This window comes from Plecotus auritus (assembly GCF_963455305.1).
Source record: "Plecotus auritus genome assembly, chromosome: 10".
Taxonomy (NCBI): domain Eukaryota; kingdom Metazoa; phylum Chordata; class Mammalia; order Chiroptera; family Vespertilionidae; genus Plecotus; species Plecotus auritus.
In genome coordinates, this window is record NC_137785.1 from 34,791,339 (window position 1) to 34,818,907 (window position 27,569).

At 45.6% G+C, this 27,569-nt stretch overlaps 1 protein-coding gene across 5 annotated transcripts in view; it reads left to right on the forward strand.

Moving 5' to 3' along the window:
- The first annotated feature begins 5,071 nt into the window (after positions 1-5,071).
- SIPA1L3 (signal induced proliferation associated 1 like 3) overlaps positions 5,072-27,569 on the forward strand; it is a 355,228-nt gene continuing 332,730 nt past the window's right edge. For 2 of the 5 annotated variants that reach the window (XM_080644838.1, XM_080644843.1), the window contains exon 1: positions 5,072-5,203. The gene's annotated coding sequence lies outside the window, so the exon portion shown is untranslated. The remainder of the gene's footprint in view (positions 5,204-27,569) is intronic. The other 3 variants (XM_080644840.1, XM_080644841.1, XM_080644842.1) reach the window with 2 other exon arrangements.

Genomic DNA, 27,569 nt, shown 5'->3' on the forward strand with positions numbered 1-27,569 from the left:
CTAATATCTCCTCTGGGTCCAACTTCTTTTAACCAGCCTTCCAAAAGCAAGTGGTTGGGACCCTTTGGGAGCATATGCCTTAGTGGTTAGTGAAAAAGAAGGCCCTCAAACCCCAAGCCTATTCTATTTTTGCTACTCTCTCCCATCCCATATGCCAGCTTCCTCAGGCTACCTCAAAGGAAACTTCTCTCCTAAAACTCCCATATGTAACTCCCTAATCCCATTACCCATCCTTAAAAGCAAGTCCAGAGTGAGCTCCAGATGCCCTAACCTCAATGGTCTTGACTTCTTAGTATCTCGATAACCCAAAGATGATCTAATGGGAGAATTCAAGCCTTCCAGCCAACTTGGGTGTCAGTATTTGGGACCAAGACATGGTATGTCCTCCTACCTATGGAGACAAACCAGGTTTGTGACACTGCCACTACATCCTTTTACTTAGCTGCAGTCCCCTCCAACATATTGTCAGTAGTTGGTATGTTGGAAGGCCACCATCCTATGAGCCCTGCCTTTGTAATATACAACTAGGTGTAGGGGGCACTGCATTCCATGACACTATTGCCCACCCTGGGCTCCTTTTGAGTCATTCAATGGCTCCATATGCTCTGTTGTAGGAGTGTGAAGGTATACAATTCTTGCGCCAAAGAGCTTATAGTTCAGCAGGGAAGGCAGACATCAAAGAATAGTCATAAAATTAATTACAATGGTAAATTCTGGTGATGGTTTATATTATTCTTTGAAACTTTCTGCAACTTTTAATTTTCTCAATCTTAAAACATTAAATTATGCTAGTGGTTCAGTTTTAGGAAGATAACTAACAAAGTGCTATGAGTACTTATAACAAGAAGGTGATGTGTGCTCCATTCTCTGAGGTAGGGCCTGGCACAGATCCCACGGTTTTGCAGGTGGCTCTCATATTTGGGGACATGTGCAGAGAGCCCAGCTAGTATTAGAATGGCCTAATGAGTTGACTGTAAGGTCAGAGGGGCTGTAAAGCTAAAGGACAATCTTGGGTTATTTATTATACTTTTTTGAATGACATTACTGGTAAGAAGCCCAAGTCTGTCCCTAGGGCTTGGGAATGTTACTCTGGTCTTACTCTGACTTCATAGGTGAAATACTAGGTGTACCGGTTAATAATGTGGATTTTTTTAATAGATGAAATTACACATATGTTGATATATATGCGATTTGATATGTATGCTATTTTGTTGTATTGACAGCAAGCTTCAAAACTTCATATGTCAAATTTTCTGAAGATGTTAACATCATAGATATTTTTATGCTTAAAAATGTCAAATTTCATGCCAAAAAAGGAGCATTTGCGGGAAGTTTTAATTCATTACTTTATTTTGAAGAAAAAGTTATCATATACTTCGGGAAGCTCCATGTCAAGATACTTGTGAATGTTGGTTTAAACGCTTTAAAAGTGATGATTTCAATGTGAAAGACATAGAACGTCCAGGTCAACCAAAAAAGTTTGAAGACCAACAATTACAAGCATTATTGGATGAACATGCATGTCAAACTCAAAAACAACTTGCAGAAAGATTAAACATTGCTCAGCAAACAATTTCCAATCGTTTACAAGCAATGGGAAAGGTTTTAAAGAAAGGAAAATGGGTGCCACATCAACTGAACGAAAGACAAATAGAAAACCAAAAAGTCAGCTGTAAAATGTTGCTTCAACAGCGTGAATGAAAGTCTTTTTTGCATCAAATTGTGACTGGCAATGAAAAGTGGATTTATTTTGAGAATCCCCAAAGCACAAAATCATGGGTTGATCCAGGTCAACCATCAACATCGACTGCAAGGCCAAATGGCTTCAGAAAGAAGACAATGCTCTGCATTTGGTGGGATCGGGAAGGTGTGGTGTATTATGAGCTTCTAAAATCAGGTGAAACCGTTAATACTGATTGCTACCAACAACAAATAATCAATTTGAACCACACTTTGATCGTGAAATGACCAGAATGTGCCAGAAGACACGGCCAAGTAATTTTGCTTCATGATGACGCACCATCACACACTTCAAAATCAGTTAAAGACACATTAAAAGATCTTGCCTGGGAAGTATTAACCCACCCGCTGTATTCACCAGACCTTGCTCCTTCAGATTACCACTTGTTCCAATCGATGGCACATGCGCTTTCTGAGCAGCACTTCAAAACATACAAAGAAGTGGAAAATTGGGTCTCTGAATGGTTTGCCTCAAAACAAGAAAAGTTCTATTGTGACGGTATCCACAAATTACCTGAAAGATGGGGGAAATGTGTAGCTAGCGATGGACTTACTTTGAATAAAGTACTTTTGATGTTTCTCTTGAAATTATCGTGTTTTCTTTGATTACAAAATCTGCAGTATTAACCAATACACCTAGTATACTTAACTATCTTTATAGAAACAATTTCCAGGCTGACAAACATACATTATCAGGGTGGGCCACTTTCTATTGAGTAGAAGAGTTACTGGGAGTAATGATAGCATCCAGAATTGATTAGGTTGTAAAGTGGTAGGCAGGTATTTTATGTTATTTAATTCTTACAGTGATCCCATGACTTAACTCTCATCCTCCATTTAATTAAACAAACTTTAAAAATGGACATGGTAAAAATATTCAAAATATATTAAGGAGCATATAATGAAAAGAAAGTCACCTTTTCACACCTGATCACCCGTTGTTTATCCTTCACAAATGTAACCCTGGTTATCCTTATACTTTTTTCTATACATACATAAGCATATATGTAAAAATTCTTTTTCTTGTACAAATGGTAGTATGCTTTATACACTGTTCTGCATTTTTCTCAATATATCCTAGAAATGAACTCATATTAATACATATAGTTCTGTTTCATTTTCCAACAGTTGGCAGTTGCATGGTTTCCTCTGTGTGGCCAAACTATCATTTATTTAATATCCAAACTTCTATTAATGGACATTGGGTAGTCTCCAACCTTTTGCTATGACAACCCATGCCACAAATGAATATCTTTTTTAATGCCTCAGAGCTTTTGTTTCTTTTAATCCTCACCAAGGATATATTTTTAAATTGATTTTAGAGAGAAACATCGATGTGAGAAACATCGATGTGAGAAACATTGATCAGTTGACTCCAGCATGCATCCCCACAGGGAATTGAACCCACAACCTGTGTATGTACCCTGACCAGGAATTGAATCCCTGACTTTTCAGTGTATAGGACGATGTTCCAACCAACCTAGCCTCACTGGCCAGGGCTTGGAGTTTTAATTTTATTTAACTAAAATTTCAAAATTGAAGCAATTTAAAAGTTTTTCATTATATATAACTTATTTAGAATAAATTGAGTTAAATAAATTAAAATTTCACCTTTCAAGTTTTAATGTAAAATTTAAAGTTGCATATGTAGCTTGGATTATGTTTCTATTAAACAGTATCGATTTAGATTGTCTCTCTCCAATGGTGGTCTGATACCCACACTGGATTTAGCTCCTTGAGGATAGGAACCCAGTCTGTCTTGATTTCTCTTGTATCCCCATAATCACCCAACCTGGCATGAAGTAGGTGCTAAAAACATTTCTGTTTAATGAATGAGCAGATTAATGACCCCTATTCTCTCCCCAGAAGATATATATGCTTCCCAGCTTCAAGTCTTACTGATCTTCTTGGAAGGACGGATTGGGTGGGAAGGGTAATGACTGGGTTTATTTGACCAGAGGTCCTTGCAGTTCCAGCCAATTACCTCGGTAATCTCCTAGCAGGGGTCCTCAAACTTTTAAAACAGGGGGCCAGTTCACTGTCCCTCAGACTGTTGGAGGGCCGGACTATAGTTTAAAAAAAAAAACTATGAACAAATTCCTATGCACACTGCGGCGCGGGACGGGTCGGCTGCTAAGCAGGACAGGCAGCGGCACCCTGCAGGCCGGATAAATGTCCTCGGCGGGCCGCATGTGGCCCGCGGGCTGTAGTTTGAGGACGCCTGCACGGAGTAGGAGTAGCAACCCCTCCCCGCCTTGTTTTTAAGGGTCAGATATTGATTACGTGAGCAAGTGTACTAAATTTGGACGAAATTTCACAGGCCATAGGTACTCAACAAATACTAGTCTCCCTCAGAAAGTATTTTCAACAAATGTACGGTAGCTAACAAGGCCTCCCGGCAGACCTCTGGGTAGTGGTCCTGAGGCTCCCCTCCAAGGCAAAGCTCTGGAGATGCCTAAACGGGGAAAAGGCGACCACACTTGAGTCCCTCTCTACACATTCGGGCGTCCCGGTCCTCTAGGTGGCGGGGGAGGAAGCAGTGTCTGCCTCTTCAAGTTCGGGCCGCGCCTATTACCTGCGAAGACAGGGCTCGTAATAAGGGACGGATATGGCGTGTGAGGCGGCAGCACACCTAGTAGCTCCTAGGTGAAGGACCAGACCTAGAAGGAGCGCCTGAGGAGCGACCTTGGGGAATGCCTTGGGAGGACAAGAGCGGACACAGCAGTTAGCCTCCCCACCTCGCGCCCGGCGGACTGACCCCGCGAGGGGAGTGAGCACGCTTGCGCACTGGCCCGCAGCCGGCAGTAAAAAGCCCAGCGCGAGATACCGCGCGCGCGCGCGCACACGCTCTCGAAAGGCAAAAAAAGTCCTTCCCGCGGGGCCCGCGGCAATTTAGACTGGAGTTGGCCGGCGAACACACACAGATGTCCTTTGCAGCCGCTCCTCTCCATTGGGAGTCTAGCGCTGTACTGTCCCCGCCTTTCCCCAGGCACGCGTCCACGGCGTAAGTACCTCGCGCCTAGCGGAGAGGGAGGGAGAGGGTCCGCCGAAAGGAAGAAGGAGGCGGACGGGGCTGGAAGGGAAAACCCCCCCCTCGCGGAGTAAGGAGCGTGACAACCGGGTTGGAGTCTGCAGAAGACACGCCTCCACCCCTCACTCCGCTAGGGGCTGCGGAAGTGCTCTGAAGGTTGGAGCGGCAGGGAGGCGACAGGTGGACTACCATTCCCAGAAGGCGGCGCGGTGCTGCGCCTACGCTCCTGCGGCACCTGCGCACCAGGCATTTTTCAGCTTGCTGCCGCCTAGGGCGAAACTACAGTTCCCAGGAGGCTCCGCTCGAAGCGGCTTGGAAGTGGGCAGCCTGGAAGTCACTCGGGCCACCGGAGCTGGCGGCGTCTCTAGCGAACGGTGCGGGGCCGGACGCCGGGGTCGTGGGGCCCGCGAGGCGGGCAGCCGGGATGCCCAGGTATGTGGCTCTAGGAGCAGGGGGGCGCCTCACTTAAGGATGGCGGGGAATCGGTGTCTACTGGAGCGCAAGCGAGAGTGCTCTGAAGGTTGGCGGCCGGCCAGGTGCGGGCACCAGTTTGGGGGGCGGCGGCGCCGGGACTGGAGTCCTCCAGACCTGGAAGGGCTCGTATCCGCATGGCTCAACTTTCTAGACGTGCAACCCGGCTCTGTGCGGAAGAGCATGAAGTGGGAGTCGGGGTGCAGTGGGTTCGCGTCCTGGCTCTGCCACTCCCCGGAGCTGCGATCTAGGGAAACCGTGCCCAACCTCAGTTTCCCCTTTCGGTAAAACGGGGGGAGAAGAGGATCTGCCCTTTGCTGGGAACTCTTTTGAGATGTTGAGATCTGGCGGCGAGTAAAGCGTTTGGCACACAGAGGGCACTTATTACGTGTTTGCGCTATTGTTAGCTCCGGAAAAATGGGGTGAAGGTGTTAGCAACCGCATAGGATTAGTTGAGGGTGTGCATGTAAAAAGCGGAGTCCATAGTTATCAGTCAATGCAGGGTGGCTGCTGTTGGCTGAAATTATTTTGTTAAGAGCTTTGGTTTGGGAGGCAGAGAGACCCTAATTCACATTTAGGCTCTTCCATTTACCAGCTGTGCGACCTTGTGAACTGACTCCACCAATGTGTGCCTCAGTTTTCCGATCTATAAAATGGGGATTTTAATAGTCACCTCATAAAGTTGTTTTGAGGATGCAATGCGAATACCATGTGTAAAGTGCTTAGAGCAGCACCTGGCACATAGCATTCACTAAATGGTCCCTTTTATTCAGCGTTTTTCCAGTGCCCTAGAGATCCTTTGAGGGTGGGGCTCTGGCTATAGTCTTAGTCTCCCCATTGGGATAGATTCAAAACTGGTCTAGTTTACTTCCTGTCCTGCAGCTTCATGTTCCTCATTTGTTATATCAGCCTCAGAGGGTTGTAAGGATTTGCTGAGGTTGTATTCTCTCACTAAGTAACAGCTCTTATGTAAAATAATTGTTTTTCTTCAGTGTTCTCCTGGTCCAGAGGCTGCCTGACTGTGGGCTGTGACATGACAGCCCTGAGCTTCTCCCCACATTCACTTCCAGCCTCAGTATCCCACCTGTGAAGTGGCAGTCATAGGACTTTTGAGCCAGGCTTGTTTTTATGATCTCAGGAGATAATTCATGTTTAGTGTTAAGCACCGGGCCGGGTGCATAGTAAGCACTTAATTCATCTTGTTTTTCTTGATAGGCCTTTGCTGCTGCTTCATAGGGCAGAGCAGAGACAAGGTTATTAGCCTCCTCTCCCCCATTTTTGTTCACTAAAGGTTAAATTGTGGAACATACTGCAGTATAAGGACCTGAGAAGAGATGGTGCTGACCTGCTAGCAACAGCCTTCTGCTCATTCACATACTCTTCCCCCCAAGTCAGCACATTCATTCCAGTTCTGTGGGCACTTTGTTTCAAAATTATACTAGCCCACTGAGCTCCTTGATGCTTGTGCTTCCTTGATGTCCCCTGGTGACTTGTCCCTTGGCTACTATGAACTCAACATGTTCAGTCTAAACCCCTTCTCCCAGAACCAGTAGCCACCATCTTGGCAAATGGGCCAACATTGACCCATTGTCCAAGCCAGAAACTTGGAAGTTGCTCTTCTCTCCCAGCCTTCCCAGGTCTAGTTGATTGGCAAGAAGGATGGAGCTGCCATCTGCAAGAAATGTCATTTCTTTGGCCAACCTTGGTTTCCCATCTCGTGGACACCAAAAGTCCTCTTGGGCCACTGGTAGCCTTTTCCGACTAGGTTGAGTTGTTTCTGTGAAGTTGCCAAGGATTAATGTATGTAACACATTGTATTAGTGAGGAGCAGAGAAGACAATATAGATTTGGCCAGACTGCAATGGCCACAGGTGTGGTGTCAAGGCTTTGCTTTCAGGACACATTTCTACAGTTTTAGCCCGGCAAAGCTTGGCTGAGTTGTTCATTTATTTCTGAAAAGTCATACCTTGTCAGCAAGTTAGAATATTCTGTAAGGGAAGGTGGCCCTACTTGGCATTTCAGGAGGCAGCACACACCTGGAAACAGACTGAGAAGGGAATTTATTAGATGCCCATTTAGGTTGAGTCTGTTGTCAGAAACCCATTATTGGGAACCTGTGGTTTTAATTAAATTTGTGGTGGCCATCAAATTTACTTAAATGTTTTTTAATCTGAGGAAATAAAGCAGTGACATTTAAAAATTTTTTGTTCTTAATTATTAGGGACAACACATGATTTTTAGCAATCTGTAGAATGGTCTAAGATTTAAATGTGAACTTGTTTTTCAGACATTTCAGTTGTTAGGTAAGTAAAAAAATGGAGTTTAGAAGTGCAGTAATTGGTGCCCTTTTTTTCTGTAAAGCAGATTTTGCCTATATATTTCAAACAGGTTTAACAAATGACACAGGTTATGGTAACAGCTTGTTATGGTAACAACCTTGTTATATGTTTAACTCACAAAATCTAAATTAATTTTTTTTAATTTGCCAAATCATTTTATTTTTATTTTATTTATTTTAATTTTGTTAATCCTCACCCCAGCATATTTTTCCATTAATTTTTAGAGAGAGTGGAAGGGAAAGGGAGAGACAGAGAGAGAGAAATATTGATGCGAGAGAGACAGATTGATTGGTTGCCTCCCACATGAGCCCCAACCAGGATTGGGGATAAGATTGAGCCTGCAACTGAGGTACATGCTCTTAATCAGAATCAAACCCAGGACCCTTTAGTCCTCAGGCCGATGCTCTCTATCCACTGAGCCATACCAGCTATGACATGTGTTTGTGTTTTAATAAAAGAATTAAACAGTCATTTCCTTTAAGGTAAAGTGTTTGTTTTTAGCTTTCCATAAGACTGGTATTGCTCCTGTTTCTTAGGACTGCTCTGCTCATGGCCTTAATTTATGTGTGTGAGAATGGGTTGAATTTGACTTTTAAAAAGTTACGCAAAGAAATAAATGCTCATTGTAATACTATGTCAAACAATACAGATATGTATAAGGAAAATAATGGGTGCCACCCTCCACTCTAACTTCCCTCCTCCAGGGATAGCCATTCATTCCAGCAGCAAGTATTTATTAAGTGTTTATTGTTTGGGTTTAGAGATTTAGTAGTGAACAAAATGGATATGCACTCTGACCTTGGAGATTTGTGTGAATGCTCTCACCTTATTCTGTGCTTAAATGGATGTATATATGCATATATTGATTGTTTTGTTCCTTCTCCCTCACCACTCCCAAAAAGGAGGAATAGGGATCAAGTCACATATATTTGTAACTTGAGTTTTTCAATTATTGACAGGGCATCTCCCTTCAAATCATTACATACAGATCCGACTCATTCTTTTTAACTGCTAGACTCACATTCTTCTAACTATGGAGAGACCATGCTTTATTCCACCATTCTTCTATTGCTGGACATTTAGGTTGTTTGGGGGATTTTACCTTCATAAACACATCCATTGAGCATCCTGGTACATAGGCAGTGTAGCATAGTGGCTAAAAGCATAAGCCCTAGTCAGGGAACAAGACAGACAAGATCTTTGCTCTCCTAGGGTTTATATTCTAGCTAGGGAGACAAAATAAACAAGGTAATTTCAGATGGTTTTAAGTATAGCGGGTGAAATGACAGGGGGAGGGTCTAGAGCAGGGGTGGGCAAACTTTTTGACTCGAGGGCCCAATGGATTCTTAAACAGGACCGGAGGGCCGGAACAAAAGCATGGATGGAGTGTTTGTGTGAACTAATATAAATTCAAAGTAAAGGAGCGGAGGGGAGAGCAAGAGAACCCTCCGCTCTTTCGGCTCCGCGGGCTGGATAGAACAGCCGAACGGGCCGGATCCGGCCTGCGGGCCGTAGTTTGCCCACGGCTGGTCTAGAGCATGGATGATGGGGCAGCTGGTGGTGAGGAAGGGATGGTTACTTCAGCTTGGATGGTCAGGGAAGGCACATGAGCTGAGAGACTGGAATGAACCAAGAGCTGGGAGCAGAACATTTCAGTCAGAGGGAGCAACAAGTGCAAAGGCACAGAGATAGAAATGAATTTGCTGCAAAAACAGTGTCACTGTGGCTGGAGAAGAGCAAATTCCTATTTTTCAAGTTCATCTAATCTAATAAAAAGGATAATATGCAAATTAACCGTCACTGCGACAAAGATGGCGGGGCCCATAGTGCTCAGGCCGCAGAGAGAGGGAGGGCTTCGGACACAATGCGGGGCTGCTGGACTGGGGGCGTGCTCCCAGCCCAGCGGACACAACGCAGGGGCTGCCGGGCTGGGAGCATGCTCCCAGCGGCCGTTGCATGGCCCTGGGCAAGCCCCCAGCCCAGCAGCCCCATGTTGTGTCCGCTGGGCTTGGGGTGTGCTCCTGACGACTGCCGCGTAGCTTGGGGCAAGCCCCCAGCCCAGCGGATACAATGCAGGGGATCCTCTGCACATGAGCTGCAGAGGAAACACCTTTTCTGACCGCTCACTGGCTAAGCTCCCTGTACACCACCACTCGCAGTGTTCTTCGTAACTTGGGTAATAAGAATCCAAGAAGGTGATCTAGGGTTTTTCCACCACACTCCTGGAGGAAAAAACTAAGGACAGCTGCTGGAGGGGCTAAGAAATGTCATATCCTGTCCTAGCCGGTTTGGCTCAGTGGATAGAGCCTCGGCCTGCCGACCTCAGGGTCCGGGTTCGATTCTTATCAAGGGCATATACCTAGGTTGCAGGCTCCTCCCTGGCCAGGGCCCGCCCAGGTCAGGGCTCATGCAGGAGGCAACCAATCGTAGTGTCCCTCTCACATTGATGTTTCTCTCTGTCTTTCCCTCTCCCTTCCTGCTCTCTAAAAATTAATGGAAACATATCCTCAGGTGAGGAAAGAAAGAAAGGAAGGAAGGAAGGAAGGAAGGAAGGAAGGAAGGAAGGAAGGAAGGAAGGAAGGAAGGAAGGAAGAAAGAAAGAAAGAAATGTCATATCCTATGAAAGACACATCTTGAAAATGCCTAAAGAAAGTTGTCATTTTTTTCATGGTGAAGGGACTGGAGTCCATGTTGATGAAAACACCTTTGCAGCTGTGGCAGTGGCAGCAGCAGCAGGGTAATGGGGCTGGCACCTTCCCCTGATCAACCCAGTCACCTCCTGCAGAGGGGAGCGGGCCTAAGCCATCAGTAGGACATCCCCTGAGGGCTCCTAGTCTGTGAGAGGGGGCAGGCTGGGCTGAGGGACCCTCTCCCCCTCTCCCCCACATGAATTTCATGCACCGGGCCTCTAGAACTACTATAATTTTGTAAAATAATGATAATAAAAGCATCTAACGTTTACCTAATGCATACTCTGTAGTAATTTTTCTAACCATTCATACTTTTCCTCAGTTAGTTCTCAGGAGTCAATGAAGTAGGTAAGTTTATGGATCTTGCTTTACAAGTGAGGAAGCTGACTCCAGACTCCTTCACACTCATGCTTAATCCCTCTCTTCCCAGGCCCTCTCCAGTAGGCTGAGGCAAGTTTAGGAAGTGGAAGCAGCATTTCCTTTACATGTTGTTTGACACCTGTAGACTATATCTAGTACCTAACTCGTGGCAGCAGGAATGGTTTGAGCATTGTTTCCTCTGACAATAAGACACAGTGGGGTCAATTTCTGTTGGAATGTTTGGTTGCTTCAAAACTGAAGGCCCTGCAGCAGAGCCTATCCTCAAAACAAGGTTGATTGCTTGGCTACTACACCAGACACAGGTTAACAGGAAATAGGGCAGGCGTCCAAGGAGAGTTAATAAGGTAAATGCTCCATTTAGGTGAGTTTTGCAAGGTGACTTGGGCTGGCAGGGGAAAGAGTATTTGAAAGTACTGAGCCAGCAACTCAAGTGGTTGTGTGGCCCAGGACCTTGCTTCAGCCACCATGACTTGGTCCCTTTTGATTTGGTATATCCTGGGTCTTATAGGTGGTTAAATATTTTGAATGGAGCAGGCCTGGTTAGATGTGAAGAGCAGGTACTTTTAAGACCAGGATATAAGTACGAAGAGCCTCTTTCCTCCAGCGATGTATGAAGCATTTTTTCCTACCTATGTGCCAGGCACCATGCTGGACACTGACAGTATGAAGGTGAATAAGAAGACACCGGTAGGGTTTGTGGAAATACTGTCCACTAGAAATATAGTGCTAGCTACTGATGCAGACATAATTTAAAATTTTATAGTGGCCACATTTTTAAAAAGTCAAAAGAAACAGAGGAAATTAATTTTAGTAACATTTTATTTAGTTTAAAAGGTTATCATTTCAACATGTAATCAATGTAAAGATTATTGATATACTTTACATTCTTTTTTTCCATATGAAGTCTTCAAAACATAGTGCACTTTACACTTTCAGTACATTTCCATTCGCCCTGGCCACATTTCAGTTGCTCATGTATTGTACAGTGTGGGCTTAGGGTGTGAGAGAGACACACATAGATCAAATATGGCATCCCTGTTTTATATTGGTGAGTAAGGGCAGATGAGTGATGAAAAGCATATTTATTGTAGGCAGGTATAGCTAACCTCACAGCTGCTGCCCATCAGAGGTGCCTTATAGGCCTGGCACTGTTCTTAGTGCTTGGGGGCTGTGCCCTGTGTTCTGAGGTGGCAGATATTGTACAGATGGGGAAGCTGAGGTATGGTGATGAGGAGCCACTTGCTGAAGGTTAGGCAGAATATGAACTCAGATGCAGAGGCCATACTGTTGTATGTGTTGCACTAGTCAGCCATGGGCAAACTACGGCCCGCGGGCTGCATCCGGGCCGTTCGGCTGTTCTATCCGGCCCGCGGAGCCGAAAGAGCGGAGGGTTCTCTTGCTCTCCCCTCCGCTCCTTTACTTTGAATTTATATTAGTTCACACAAACACTCCATCCATGCTTTTGTTCCGGCCCTCCGGTCCAGTTTAAGAACCCATTGTGGCCCTCGAGTCAAAAAGTTTGCCCACCCCTGCACTAGATGGTGTTTGTGGGGGATGGGGTTTGTGTTTTGTGCAATGAAAACCAAGGGAAGGACTCATTGCGCAAAATGAATTCCCAGTTTGTTAGCATCAGTCCTCGAGTCAATATTGGTGCTGGTTTAGACTTGAGCAACTGCTAGGTCCACTCCTTAAGTTGAGCTCTAGGTTTTGTTTGAAATAGGTCTTACTTCCCAGTACAGAGTGTAGTTTTGGGGGACTGGGAGGAGGGTGGGCAGCAAGAATGAGGGAGCCCAGCCTATTGAAAGCTCCTTTCTAAATGGCTTCTTTGGGTGTGACACCTATTTTCTCTTTTTGTCTGCTAACTCTGTCTCTCACAGCTGTAGCCTCCTGTGAAAGCTGAGTGGCATCTTCTTGTGAGCTCAGCAATAGCAGGGCTTACTCTGCATATGAATCTTGCCTTTGCTCTGACCCAAAGAGGCACTGCTGGGTGGGGACATGAGGAGAGGGATGACAGTGTTTTCCTCTGTCAACTCTATGGGAGTCATAGTTCTAGACTCTTAGTTACTTTCTTGGCTCAGGGTTCTCCATCTCAGAGGCAGGATGAATCTGAGCCTTCTCCCCAAACACGGCAGGTGCTGAAAGATTCTGAGTCTGTTTATGTCTCCAGGTGATGACCTAGTGCCAATCCCTGTCCCCGGGTGGTGATTCACAAGGCTTTTAACCTTCTTACCACTCTATCTCCTACTGTTGGACAATACTTGGCATGTAAAAGATGCTTGGTAAGTGTCTGTTGGCTGAATTAATGATACTAACCAGCATTCACTGAGCTCTTGGTGTGTACAAGGCACTTCTATACCTGCTTTTTGTGTAATATCTCTTTTAATCTCAATAACTACTCCATGGGTAGATACTGTTATTAGTCTCATTTCCCATATAAGGATACTGAAGTCCTGAGACTCAGTGCATGCCACAAAGGTGATGAGTGTCTAAGCCAGGATTCAAATGCAAGCCAATGGCTCCAGAGTCTGCAGTCTCCATGGATGGATGTATGGATGAATAGGATGGGCAAGCAGGACCATAATGACTAGCACCCCTCTGGGTACTGGCTTTTTTTTTTATGATTCAGGAATCTGCACTTCCCCTTTCTTTAAAATAAAAATGAACTGGATATTTGATATTATGAAGGAATTCTTGTTAATTTTTTAGATATGATAATGATGCTGTGGTTCTCCTTAAGAAAAACAGCCTTATCTTGTAAGACATACTTTCTGAAATACCTATGAACTGTTAAGATGTTTGGGATTTGCTTCAAAATAATATAGATAGGCAAGGAGTGGAGAGGACAAGCGTACAGTTAAATAAAGAGGAAGTAAGATTGGCATAAGTTGGTAACTGTTAAATATGGCAAGCAGAGGTTTATTAAACTCTTCCTTTCACCTTTGTGTGTTTGAATGGCTTATCATGAAAAATTAGAAACAAGTACCACAAATTTCACTCAGCATTTGTATGTTTCAATACCAAGTGTATGGTGAGGGAATTCCCTGCCTCTGCTCAGTCCATTTGTACAACATAAACGGTGTGGCCCAGCCGGCGTGGCTCAGTGGTTGGGTGTCGACCTATGAACCAGGAGGTCAGGGTTTGATTCCTGGTTAGGGCACATGCCCAGGTTGCGGGCTTGATCTCCGGTGTGGGGCGTACAGCAGGCAGCCAATCAATGATTCTCCATCATTGATGTTTCTATCTCTCTCCCTCTCCTCTCTGAAATCAATAAAAATATATTTTAAAAAATCACAAACAAAAAATGGTGTGTTTTTTTCTTCGTGAAATGAGTCAATAATTGGCCCAAGGCTTCAGAAACACTTTGGTAAAGTAGCATCTAATAGTATTGAGGACATCTGCTAGGCTCCATTGGCCACATGCTTTCCCATTGCTCTGAGTAAACAGCCACAGTTTGCTGAGAGCCTCTTCCGGAAGATCTCTTTCTCCAGCACCTGACCATGGGGCCCCTCCTACATTTTTTTTCAAGGACAAGTTCCAACAAGATCCTCATATCCTCTTCCATCCTCCCCTCAGGACAGACATGCACAGGCCCTTCCACTGATGGGGCTTTGTTAAGGCCCCACACAGAACCAGAAACCAGCTTTTGATTTGCCTCCAGCACTGCAGTGGGAGGCAGGGAAAGTGGCCCCTTTCCGTTCTGACACTTGACAGCAGATGGAAAGGGGCAAGATGCAGCTTGTGACAGTGCCTTGGACTTGATAATTTCACATCAGGCCAGCAATTAAAACTTCTTTACAACAAACACACACGCACACCCCTTCACATCGACTAAAGACTCCTATTGCATTTGTTCTTTTGGGGTCTGTAAATTAATAGCAAATGTGTGGCAGAAATCCTTGTGTGGAAGGGGCAGGAAAAGAGTGCACCTCTGGGGGTTTCTGCTTATCGTTTTTTGCCAAGTAGGTAGAAATGGTTAATGGTAGCAGTAGCTCCAACCCTGTTTCTGTACATCACGTTCTTAGTGTGTGGGGAGGAAAGCAGGGGAAGTCCTACAGACCCTCTGGCCTTCTCCGAGACTTTGCCCCTGGCACCCTCTTCAGTTCTGTCCTTTTTTTTCCTTCAAAGGCCTTGAGGTGAGCCCAGAGTGGAGAGAATGTTAGGAGCACTGTCACCTGTTTTAGCAGCTTAAATTTTTTCAGAGTTTCCAGTGTGGAGCTGCCTGTGTTGGAACTGAGTTTAGCAAACTCCGAATACTGACACTGCATCTGATTTTTAAACTTACTCAACAGGTATCCGCTGAGCTGAGCACTCTTCTAGGTAGTAGGGCTACAGCAGTGAGCAAGGCATAAAGTGCTTCTTTGAATGGGACTCTCATTTAAGTGAGGGATTCAGGCAGTACACAAGATAAGATGTGTGCTGTATTAGGTGGTTATATGTACTAAGTGGAAGAAATTAAGCAGGGAAAGGAGGTATGAGATATTGGGGTGGAGGGTGTTAACATTTTAGACTGGTTGGCCAGGGATGGCCTCCCTGGGAAGGTGACCATGAGTACAGATAGGCCTGAAGGAGGTGAGACTGTGTAAGCAGCGAGGGTGTCTGGGCAGAGGGAGCAGCCAGTGCAAAGGCCCTGAGGCCATGGGCCTGGTAAGAAATAGGAGCTCACAAGGAGGCCTGTGTGACTGGAGCAAAGTAAAGGAGAGAGAGGGAATGGGGACAGAGAGGTGACAGGTTTGCAGATCACTTAAGATTCAGTACAGGTTTGTTTTTTCCTCTGACAGAAACAGGAAGATATTGTAGGGTTGATTAATTTGTTAAATTTTGAATAGTGACCACAGATGTGTGGAACCAAAGGAACAAAAATAAGGCACCCAGTTCCCTTCCCCAGAGATACCACTATCCCAGTTTCTTACTCATGACCAGTTCCTTGACATTGCATTATTTGAGTGAATTTCCTGGCTTATGTTATGTTAAACCATGTAAAATTACCTTTTTGTGGGTCAAAAATGGTTAAATGTTGGTAATTTTGTGAGGTTCAGCCTAATAACTCCCTTTTGGGAGCCCAAGGAAGCTTACCAATCCTTTCTTGCCACAGGGGTTGGTGGTCAGAGTTGGGGACCTCTTCCCCTTTCTGCATCCCACACCTATCTTTCGGTGACTGGCTCAACAGTGTCAGTGACACCAGTGCCCCACCTAAGGCCTCATGAACCTAGTGTTGCTGTTGAGCCTGATAAGAGGCTGCTTCTTCCTGCTGGTACCTTACCTATGGGTGGCATTAGTCATTCTTTGGCTTTCTGCATCTTGGTGCCACCAGTTTTGAAATCTCAGATAGCTTCCAGAGGGAAGAGCACCCTTGGACTCTTGCTGATATTCAGCATGACCTGTGTGACCGGGTTGCTCTTTTGGTTCAGGCAGAACTTGTGGGCATTCCACAAGTAATTGGCTAGAGTAGCCAGAAGAGTGCCCAGCCTGGAATGTCCATGGGAGTACCTGCTGGACCATGGAAGCTCAAGCTGTGGGAGGAAGTCTTAGGGATGATGATGGTCTGGACTTGGGAGAAAGTCCTTTAGCACCTCCTATGTGTCACACCCCTATGCTGGCCAGGGAAGCATATATCTCTGGAAACCCAGAGTACTGGGCTGGGTCCCAGGGGTGCAAAATAAACCTCAAGGAATTATGGATGCAGCTTTCCGGGTGCTCAGAAAGTTGTGTCAGTTGGTATGCCTTTGGGTGCAAACAATAGTAATAGCAACACATAGTGATTTATATAACATCTGGTATATGCTAGCACTTCGCTAGGGCTTACCACGAAGTGACTCAATTAAGCCTCCTCACAACCCTATAAGATAAGCAGTCTTATTATTCCCCCTATTTTTAAAAAATATATTTTTATTGATTTCAGAGAGGAAAGGAGAGGGAGATAGAAACATCAATGATGAGAATCATTGATTAGCTGCCTCCTGCACACCCCCTACTGGGGATCGAGCCCACAACCCAGGCATGTGCCCTTGACCGGAATTAAACCCGGGACTCTTCAGTCTGCAGGCCAACACTCTATCTACTGAGCCAAACTGGCTAGAGCAGTGGTTTTTCAACCTTTCTAATGCCGCGACCCTTTAATACAGTTCCTCATGTTGTGGTGACCCCCAACCATAAAATTATTTTCGTTGCTACTTCATAAGTGTAATTTTGCTACTGTTAATGAATCGTAATGTAAATATCTGTTTTCCGATGGTCTTAGGCGACCCTGCTAGCGGTTCTCAACATGTGGGTCATGACAGGTTGTAGAGCTGCTGTAGAGCCTAAGACCATCGGAAAACACAGATATTTACATTACGATTCATAACAGTAGCAAAATTACAGTTATGAAGTAGCAACGAAAATAATTTTATGGTTGGGGGTCACCACAACGTGAGGAACTGTATTAAAGGGTCGCGGCATTAGAAAGGTTGAGAACCACTGGGCTAGAGCATCCTCCCCCCCCCCCTTTTTTTTTTTTAAGAAAATGTATTTTTATTGACTTCAGAGAGGAAGGGAGAGGGAGAGAGAAATAGAAACGTCAGTGATGAGAGAGAATCATTGACCGGCTGCCTCCTGCACACCCTCCCTCTGGGGATGAAAGCCTGCAACCAGGGCATGTTCTGGGAATTGAACCATGACCTCCTGGTTCATAGGTCGCCACTTAACCACTGAGCCACACTGGCTGGGCTTATTAATCCCCTTTTGCAGATGAGACAACTAAATTTAAATAACTTACCCAATGTCACACAACCAGAAAATGGTGATGACATGATGTGGATCCAAGGAGCTTGACTCCAGAGGCCTCACTCTGAACTCTTCATCTCTGTGTGCTTCTGCAGTGGTTCTCAAACCTGAGCTCATAGAATTCCCTGAATGGCTTCTTAAAACACACAATGCCAGGCTTCACCCAGTTTCTGATTCAGTAGATCTGGCTTAAGAATTTGTATTTCTGTCAAGTTTCTAGGTGATAATGGTACTCTTGGGCCTGGGAGCACATTCTGAGAGAACCACTAATCTACTCTAATAGGAAACCCCAGCGGAAATTTGTCTGAAATCAGATTTATGAACTCATATAACAAGGAAGCTTATAGGTAGGTAGCACCAGGGTTGACTAAGAAGTTTCACAGTGCCTGTAGGCAAGCTCTCTCTGTTATACCACTCTGCCATCGTTCACGTGTCTCTTTGTGCCTGTGTCCTCAGACTCCTCTCATGGCCATAAAATGACTGCCACAGCTCCAGTCGTCACATCCAGCTGCAGAAAGAGGGCATCTCTCACTCGCTATGTGTCTCTTCCTGGATGTTCTGCCTCCTATATTCCCTTATATCTCACTAGCTAGCATTGTGACACATGACCCTGCCTGGGGAAATCACAGGCAAGGGCCATTCAGGATTTCCACATTTCCTTTGTCGCTGGGGATGAAATCACCCTCACCAGAAGCACATGACTGCTAGGAGGAGAGTGGCTACAGGAATTAAATCACAGTATTATTTGGAAAAGGACTGGAAGAGGGCGATGGATATTGGGTAGGCAAATAACTGGATCTGCTGCAGAAGTTAGTGAAACAAAGTGGGAACATAATACCCATCCACTTTTGTGTCATAATACTTACCAACTTTGTTTTGTAATCACCTGAATCAGGACATAGCCTTTTCTCCAATCTCGTCAACCTTTTGTCTGAAAATTCAGGTAATCCCAAACTGGGTGACGAGGCAGCACTGTGAGGGGCAGTGTGCATGGTGTTTGAGAGCATTCACTCCGTTCAGAAACACCTGGATCTCACCCCCCTCTCTGCCCCTGACCAATTCCTATGCAAGTTGCTTCTCTCAGAGGTTCAGCTTTCCCCTCTGAGGACTGCCTCATTGGATGGTTGTATAGATAAAGAGGAAGATAAAGGTTAAGTGTTTACCTCCGGTAGCTGGCACATGGGAAGTGCTCAAGAATGTGGCCTCTGCTATAACATACAGTTGACCCTTGAACAACTAAGGGTTAGCACACCGCTCCCTCTACCCCCAGTCAAAAATCTGTGTATAACTTTTGACTCCCCCAAATTTTACTAATAGCCTACTGACCTTATTGACAACAGTTGGTTAACACATATTTGTATGTGATATGTATTATATACTGTATACTTACAATAAAATAAACGAGAGAAAAGAAACTTAAGAAAATTATAAAGGAGAGAGAATACAATTGCAGTATTGAATGAGAAAAAAAAAATCCACATGTAATTAGACCCACACAGTTCAAATCCATGTTCAAGAGTCAACTGTATTGTGTGAGTTACGTGCCAGTTGAGTCAGCTCTGACTCTCGGTGACCCTGTGAATGAGTGATGTTCACAGATCCTATCCTCACAGCTCTGCTCAGCTCCTTAGACTCATGCTTATGGCTTCTTTCATGAGTGAATCCATCTCATATTTGATCTTCCTCTTTTCCTGCTGTTCCTATTTTTTTCCAGCTTTATTGTCTTTTCCAAAGAGCCCTGCATTCTCATGGTATGCCTGAGGTAGGACAGCTTCAGTTCTGTCATTTTTGTCTGTAGTAACGTTTCAGGCTTAATTTGCTCCAGGACCCACTGTTCGTCTTTCTAGTGATCCAGAGTATCCATAGAGCTCTCCTCTGACACACTATTTCAAATGCATCATTTTCCCCCCTATCACTTTCTTCACTGTCCAACTTTCACATCCATATATAGTAATTGGGAATATAAGGGTGTATGTGATCCTAACTTTGGTATTTAATGAGGCATCTTTGCTCTTAGTGACCTTTCCTATTTCTTCCATTGCTGCCCTTCTGAGTCTCAGCCTTCTCTTGAGTTCTTAGCTGCAGTCTCCATTTGAATTGATGACTGAGCCAAGATAAGCAAAATCTTTAACAATTTCAGTGTCTTCATTGTCTATGTTAAAGTTGTGTACTTTGATCATGATTTTTTGTCTTCTTGATGTTCAACTGCAGTCCTGCTTTGGTACTTTCTTCTTTTACTTTTATCAGAAGTCATTTCAAATCATTGCTGCTTTCTGCCAATAGAATGGTGTCATCTTCAAATTATAGGTTATTGATATTTCTTCTACCAATTTTTACTTCTGAGTTTAACCCAGTTTATTAACATATTAAATGACTTACTAATTGAATAATTAAATATTTTATAATCCTGCTTTCTGTTCCCAACAACCTATGAAAATGACCATCTATGTTGCAGACTGAAATTCCTCTGGATACCTGTTACTATTACTTATAGATACAGTGTAAAGCTGTTTTTTGCCTTGTAAGACTACAGAGGGACTCAGGAATGGAGCATGGGCTCTGGAGCCAGACCACCTGGATGCAAGTCTTGGCTCCATTTTGGCTCCCTGTGTGACCTCAGGCAAGCCACTTAGCCTTGCAGTGTTTGTTTCCAAATCTGTAAGGTGGAGTTGGTAGTGGTACTGCCCTGTTAGGCTGTTGAGAAGATTCAGTGCATTAAAGCTGATAAAGGGCTTAGAATACTGCAGTGCCTGGCCCACAATGAGCGTGCCATCCAGGCACTCTGTCTGCTATTCTTTCACTGTTCTATGCCGGTGTGTTCACAGACGACTGTAAGCTATCTGAGAGCAGGGTCTGTGTGGCTTTTGTTTACCACTCTGTCTTAGTGCCTGACTCAGAATAAGTAGGATGCATATATATTTTTTGTGGCAGTATTCTTAATTTGTTTCCTTTCAGCTGTCCAGAATTTATGTATTTTTTTTAATCCTCACCTGAGGATATTTTTTTCCACTGATTAAAAAAAAGTACATATATATATATGTAAATATATATATGTAAATATGTATATGTATATTTATTTCAGAGAGGAAGGGAGCGGGAGATAGAAACATCAGTGATGACAGAGAACCATTGATAGGCTGCCTCCTGCCTCCTGAAAGTTCCACACTGGGGATCGAGCCCATAACTTGGGCATATGCCCTGACCAGGAATCAAACCATGACCTTGTTCATGGGTTGCCGCTCAACCATTGAGCCACACAGGCTGGGCTCCATTGATTTTTTAGAGAGAGCAGAAGGGAGGGAGAAGAGGGAGAGAGAGAGAGGGAAAAAAAACCACATCAACGAGAGAGAGAAACATCGATTGGTTGCATCCTGCATGCGCCCCAACTGGGGCCGGGGATGGAACCTGCAACCAAGGGTATGTACCCTAGACTGAGAATCGAATGCTCAACCCTTCAGTCTGTGGGCTGATGCTCTGACCACTGAACAACCGGCCAGAGCAGCAGTCCGGAATTTAAATTCCATGACCATGATTACCCCCATTGTGAAGGTATCAGCTGAACCTGATTGAATGTGAGGTCAGCATTTAATAATTGCAGCTGATAGTTATTGAGCATTTTTTGTGGATTGGGGCTAAGTGTTCACCATAAAGATTTCACTGATCTCTCACACTCATTCCATTTTACAGATAAGGAAACTGAGGCCCAGGGGGAGGACTGGTCTCTCTTAAGAGGAGATCTAGTGCAGTGGTTAAGAACTAAAAACCAAGAGTTGTTTCACCCCTTTCTTGCTGTGTGACTTCGGACCTATGACTTTTCTGTTCCAGAATTTTCTCTTCTGTAAAATAGAAATGATAATAGTACCTACTTAGAGGACAGCTGTGAGGACTTGGGGAGAGAATTCCTATGAAGTGCTTAGAATGGTACCTTGTGCGGAGATGTTCTCGGGTTTTGGTGGTTATTAATTAGGCTTAGCCGTTCAGTTGTGCTTCCAGAGCTAGCCAGAGAGTCCAGCAGAAATGCTTAATCATTAAGTTGTGTTGTTGCCTCTTCGAACTAGCTCCCTCTCTGCACAGGGAAAGAAGTCCGGCTTTGGATTGTGAGATTGTGAACGAAGCAGGCAGGCACAAGCCCAGGGCAGGGGGCATACTGTGGGCACAGATCCAGCCCTGGCTCGGTCAGAGAACAGGTGGCCTATTTCCTGAGTGGAGGTAACAGGCTAGCCCTCTTTGATACCTTTGAGCTTTTTCTTAAGCCCATTCAGGCTCCTCAGACCAGGTGTCTGATGAGTAAGGAGTCCTTTTATTTCCCTCCCCCAAATGGACCGTTGGCAAAACAGTCCTCTCTGGTAACGTGCCTGTTCACAAACACCAGCCAGCCATCTCTTGGGGAACTCCAGTGGTTGGCATGTTCTTGTGGCTGTTGAATAAGTCGCTGTTAGGAGCTGGCACAGCAGGTTCCCGTTTCCGCATTCCAAACATGCAAGTGGCTGGGGAAGGCACCACCAAGGCCGAGGCAGCCTGCAGAGCTCAAGCAGGTGAACTTTGCCTGGAGAACCAGGCTCAAGAGCCCAGAGTTCACCTGCCTACTTTGTGATCAGGGCTATGTTCGGGACATCTTTTAGGTGAGTCATGTTTGTTAAGTTTGGTAGTAACTTGTAGAGTAGAGAAAGTTAATATTGTTTCTCCTTTTCGGGAACTAGACTGGTGGTTTTTTGGTCTTCCTTTTTTTCCTCCTGCCTCTTTCATGAAATATTTACCTGTCTGTGCCAAACTGTGAAGAAAGGGTGGGTGGAGTATTGAGGGAGTGAGGAGGAAATGTAGGATATTTCTCCCTGGAAAAGGAATGGGGGTCATTGTTGAGCTCCTATGGGATGCAAACTTCTGTGCCATGTGGTATGGGGCATCCCAGTCTGGTACAGATAAGCTGTGTGGTCTCAGGTGAGTTCCTTTCCCTCTCTGGACCTGTTTCCTTATCTGATGAAGTGGGGAAAAAGAGCAGTACCCACTCACCTTTCTAGTATATGTAAAGTGTTCACACCTTGGCCATGGAGTGGTACTCAGTGTCAGCTATCCCTGTGCCCCCACCCCAACCACCAGGCCCCCAAATCCCATGTATGATCTTATTTCAGACATCTCAACTGCTGCTGGCTATACTCCAGCTATACTGGCCTCCTGCTGCTCCTCCCTCAGGGCCTTTGCCTTGCCTGTTCCCTCTGTCTAGAACACTTGCGCCAGTATCCCTAAAGCTCCCTCCCCCTTCAGGTCTCTGCTCACATGTCACCTTCTCAGTGAGGCCTCTGTCCTTAAATAGTACCTTCATCACTCACTCTTTAGCTCTTTACTCTGCTTTATTTTTTCTTTTAATCCTCACCCGAGACAATACTTATTGATTTGTGTGTGTGTGTGTGACAGAGAAAGGAACATCAGTGTGAGAGAGAAACATCAATTGGTTGTCTTCCCATACCTACCCCAACCAGGAATCAAACTAGCAACCTAGGTTATGTGCCCTGATCAGGAATTGAACCTGCAACCTTTCAGTGTATGACAATACTCCAACCAACTGAGCCACACTGGGCAGGGCTGCTTTATTTTTCTTTATGGCATTTATTCCTACTTGACATGCATTATCTGTCCCCCCGATCCCCACTCCTAATTGTATGCTCCATGAAAGCATAGGAATCTGTCTCTATCCTTGTGTCTACCAGTTCCTGGCATGCGGTGGGTGTGGGATAAATTATTTTATGAATGAATTTATGATATCAGGTGCAGGTGTAACCTTGTCCAAGGATGGGTGGCTGTCTCCATTTGGGGCTTTAGTAGGATGTCAGCATATCCACAGACATGTGGCTGGGAGGGAGGTGGCATGCACACACCCTCTCCTTGGTCTCCTAGCGAGTTCTTGGGCCTGCCTGTAGCCTCCAACCTTCTGGCTTCCTGTCCCTCAGCCCATTCAATGTGCATAGTCTAGCCCTAGCAGTGGCTCATCTGGACAGCCTGGGTGCATATGGCATGGAACAGACGGCCTTGGTGCTAGTGAATGTAGAGGATGTGTGCAGGTTAACTAGGTGGAGAAGGCTTTGTTGGAGATACCACCCATACACATACACCCCCTGTATATGGAAAGCTGACTATATCACTAGGTTTTGCTCAGTCTTCCTGTGGTAGGGAGGTCAGGGAATGCCTTGGAAATAGGAATGGTAACTGGCCAGGCACAGTTTATTAGTCTTCCCTGCTTTCGCAGGCAATAATTCTTGTTCTGGGACTGAACGGGTTTTAATTAATTGGTAAGCTTGAAGAGTCTTGCTGTGTAATAGCTGATACCTCTTCAGCAGTTTTCTGGCTCCCAGTGTCAGCGGTTGATTCTATAAGAATATCCTGGAATGGCTTCCCCAAGCTCCATGGAACAAGGTCAGCGGCTCTCTGGGATCTCTCCCAATAGCATGGGACTGAGGTTTGTGTATCACACATTATCACACCTGGGGGCCTGCTGCTATTTGAAAGATGTGCAGAGAATTAGAGGAGGTGCCTTTGAGTTCCAAGTACAATGGTTTTGGGTACTTTCCTGGAAGTCCATCGTACGTAATGCTCATATACTAGCACTGCCTCAACTCTGGACACAATACTTATCTTCTTAGGGCCTCAGTTTCCTTATCTGGAAAATGGGAATAATTAATAGTACCTGCATTAAATGAGAAGTTAAAATGAGATCAGGTGACCTAATTAGAACTGTGTCTAGTACATAGAAAGCTCTCAATAAAAGGGGATGATAATTATTTTATTTTAAATTGATTGATTTTAGAGAGAGAGGAAGGAAGGGAGAGGGAGTGAGAAAGAGAGAGATTGATTTGTTTTTTACATATTTATGTATTAACTAGAGGCCCAGTGCATGAAATTCGTGTATGGGGGGGGGTGTGTCCCTCAGCCTGGCCTGCACCCTTTCCATTCTGGGACCGCTGGCTCCTAACCGCTCACCTGCCTGCCTGCCTGATCGCCCCCAACCGCCTCTGCTGGCTGGCCTGATCGCCCCCTAACCGCTCCCTTGCTGGCCTGATTGCCGACTAACCGCTCCCCTGCCAGCCTGATCGCCCCCAACTGCCCTCCTCTGCTGGCCTGATTGCCCCCAACTGCTTGCTCCCCAGCGCTGGCCTGATCGCGCCCCTAACTGCTTGCTCCCCACGCTGGCCTGATCTGGCCCCTAACTGCTTGCTCCCCTGCCGGCCTGATCGCCCCTAACCGCCTCTGCCTGGGCCCCCGCCACCGTGGCTTTGTCCAGAAGGAAGTCGGACATCCGAAAGATATCTGGTCAACTGGTCTAATTAGCATATTACCCATTTATAGTATAGATTTATAGTATAGATTGGTTGTTCTTGTATGTACCCTGACCAGGGATCAAACCCACAATCTTGCCATATTGGAATGATGCTCTTAATCAACTGAGATATCCAGTTGGGGCCTGATAATTATTTTTATAAATTGATTTCAAGTCCCTTTTTACTTTTCAGTCTGTCCTTTTAAAAAGTATATATATATTTTTTATTGATTTCAGAGAGAGGAATGGAGAGAGAGATAGAAACATCCATGATGAGAGAGAAGCATCAATCGGCTTCTTGCACGCCTCCTACTGGGGATGGAGCATGCAACCTGGGCATGTTCCCTGACCAGGAATCGAAACTGTGACCTCCTGGTTCATGGGTTGATGCTTAACCACTGAACCACACCAGCCAGGCATTGTGAAGCTTTTTTATTTTTGCCAGTTTGATGCATATGAAATGAAATCTCATGGTTTTCATTTGTATTCCCCTGGAAACCAGTAAATATCTTTTCATTTATGTTTCTTGTTCTGGTATAGCCTGTTCATCCCTTTTGTTTCTTTTTCTAATTGATTTGTAGGTATTCTTTATATACTTTGGTTACTAGTCCTGGGCAGCAGCCTATTTAACCTAATAAAAGTTTTATAATCTCATGTCATCATTTCCTTGGTTGTTTCCTCTCTCCTGTCTACTTCTTTGTGTCATTCCAAGAAGAATCATTCAATTTATGGGCATTTTTATACATTTGTATAAATATACTAGAGGCCCATTGCAGGAAGATTCCTGCAAGAATAGGGCTTCCTGCGGCCTGAGCGAAGCAGAGAAGGGAGCGAAGCCCGCCGAGGCGGACTTCCCTCCCCCTGCCGCCACTGCCCCGCGCTTTCCCTCCTGTTGCTGCCGCCACCCCACTTTCTGCTTTCCCTTCCTCTTCCTTCTACACTGTCTTCAGTCTTCGCTCCGTGCCTGCGTATGCAAATTAACCACCATCTTTGTTGGGTTAATTTGCATACTCACTCTGATTGGCTGGTGGGCGTAGCAGAGTGATGGTCAATTTGCATGTTTCTCTTTTAGTAGTGTAGATGACTGTATCTGTTCCACCCATTCTATACATAGCTTTTTTACTTCAGGTATATTAGGATTAAGTTCAACAGCATATAATAGAAAATCTGTCTATATATATAGAAGGCTAATATGCTAAGTGTCCTTCCCATTGTCTGACCGGTCGCTATGACACGCATGGACCACCAGGGGCAGACGCTCAACTCAGGAGCTATTGTGATGCACACTTGCCATTTACAGAGAAATGGCAGCATGGACCTGGCTGACAAAGCAACACTTGGCTTTCCTCAGGTGGGACATAGGCCCCGGGCCACCCTGGAGCCACAGTCCACTAAATCGCAGCCGATGCTGCCAAAGACCCCATGGCACAAAATGGGGCCCACAGCCCAGCCCAGCCTGGAAACGGTCCCTGTGGGCACTGGGTAATGACGTCACGTAGCAACGCCCGGCTTCCCCTCCCTAGCGACTAGCCTCCTTACAGCTTCTTCAGCCCAGGAACACGACTTGCTTTATAGCCAGGTGGAAACATTTTACACTTTAACCAAGTGTCTGTGAAGCGTTTTCCTGTGCCTCATCTCATTTGATCCTCACAGAAGTCCTGGAGTAGTGGTGGAACTTGAAAATGACTCAGGTTTTGTCACTGCACAGAATATAGTCAAACACTGCTACAGTTAAATATTTCACCCTTTGTTCTCCCTGAATGATCTATAATGTGCTTCGTGTTGATATTTACTGCTGTGTTGTTGACAGTTAGCTGAAAGAGAAGTTGGGGTGCTTCACTGGGCTGGAAAAAGTTTAGCTAAATCAGAAAGCAGGTCTAATTAAGCAAGTTTATCTATATACTAGAGGCCTGGTGCATGAATTTGTACATGGGTGGGGTCCCTTGGCCTGGCCGGCATTTGGGGCCGATTGGGGCGTCTCACCCAGTCCCAATTGGGCTGGCCAGCTAGCGGGGAGAGGTAGGGGCCGTGGGAGGTTGGCTGACTGGCCGGCCAGGGGGAGGGGCCGCGGGAGGGTGGCTGGCTGCAGGAGGTTGGCTGTGGGAGTGCACTGACCACCAGGGGGCAGCTCCTGTGTTGAGCGTCAGCCCTATTGTGGTCAGTGCATGTCATAGCGACTGGTCCACTGGTCATTCCAGTCGTTCAGTCATAATGGTTGCTCAGGCTTTTATACTGTATATCCTACTATAGACCTGGTGCATGAAATTTGTGCACTCGGGGATGGGGGTCCCTCAGCTCAGCCTGCACCCTCTCGCAGTCTGGGAGCCCTTGGGGGATGTCCGACTGACGGCTTAGGCTCTTTCCCCATGGGAAGTGGGCCTAAGCCGGCAGACGGACATCCTTAGGGCTGCCATGGATGTGGTAAAGGCTCACACCACTGTTGCTGCGATTCCAGCCGTGAGCCTGGTTTCTGGTTGATAGGTGCTCCCCCTGTGGGAGCACACTAACCATCAGGGGGCAGCTCCTGCATTGAGCATCATAGTGATAAGCAGGCCATGGCTGCACTCTTATCAGGGACCCAGGTGATCAGTGTGTGTCATAGCGACCAGTCATTCCGCTGTTCGGTCGATTTGCATATTAGCCTTTTATTATATACTAGAGGCCTGGTGCATGAAATTCGTGCATGGGGGGGGGTGTCCCTCAGCCCAGCCTGCACCCTATCCAATCTGGGACCCCCTCGGGGGATGTCTGGCTGCAGGGATCAGGCCTAAACTGGCAGCTGGACATCCCTCTCACAATCTGGGACCGCTGGCTCCTAACCGCTTGCCTGCCTGAGTGCCCCTAAA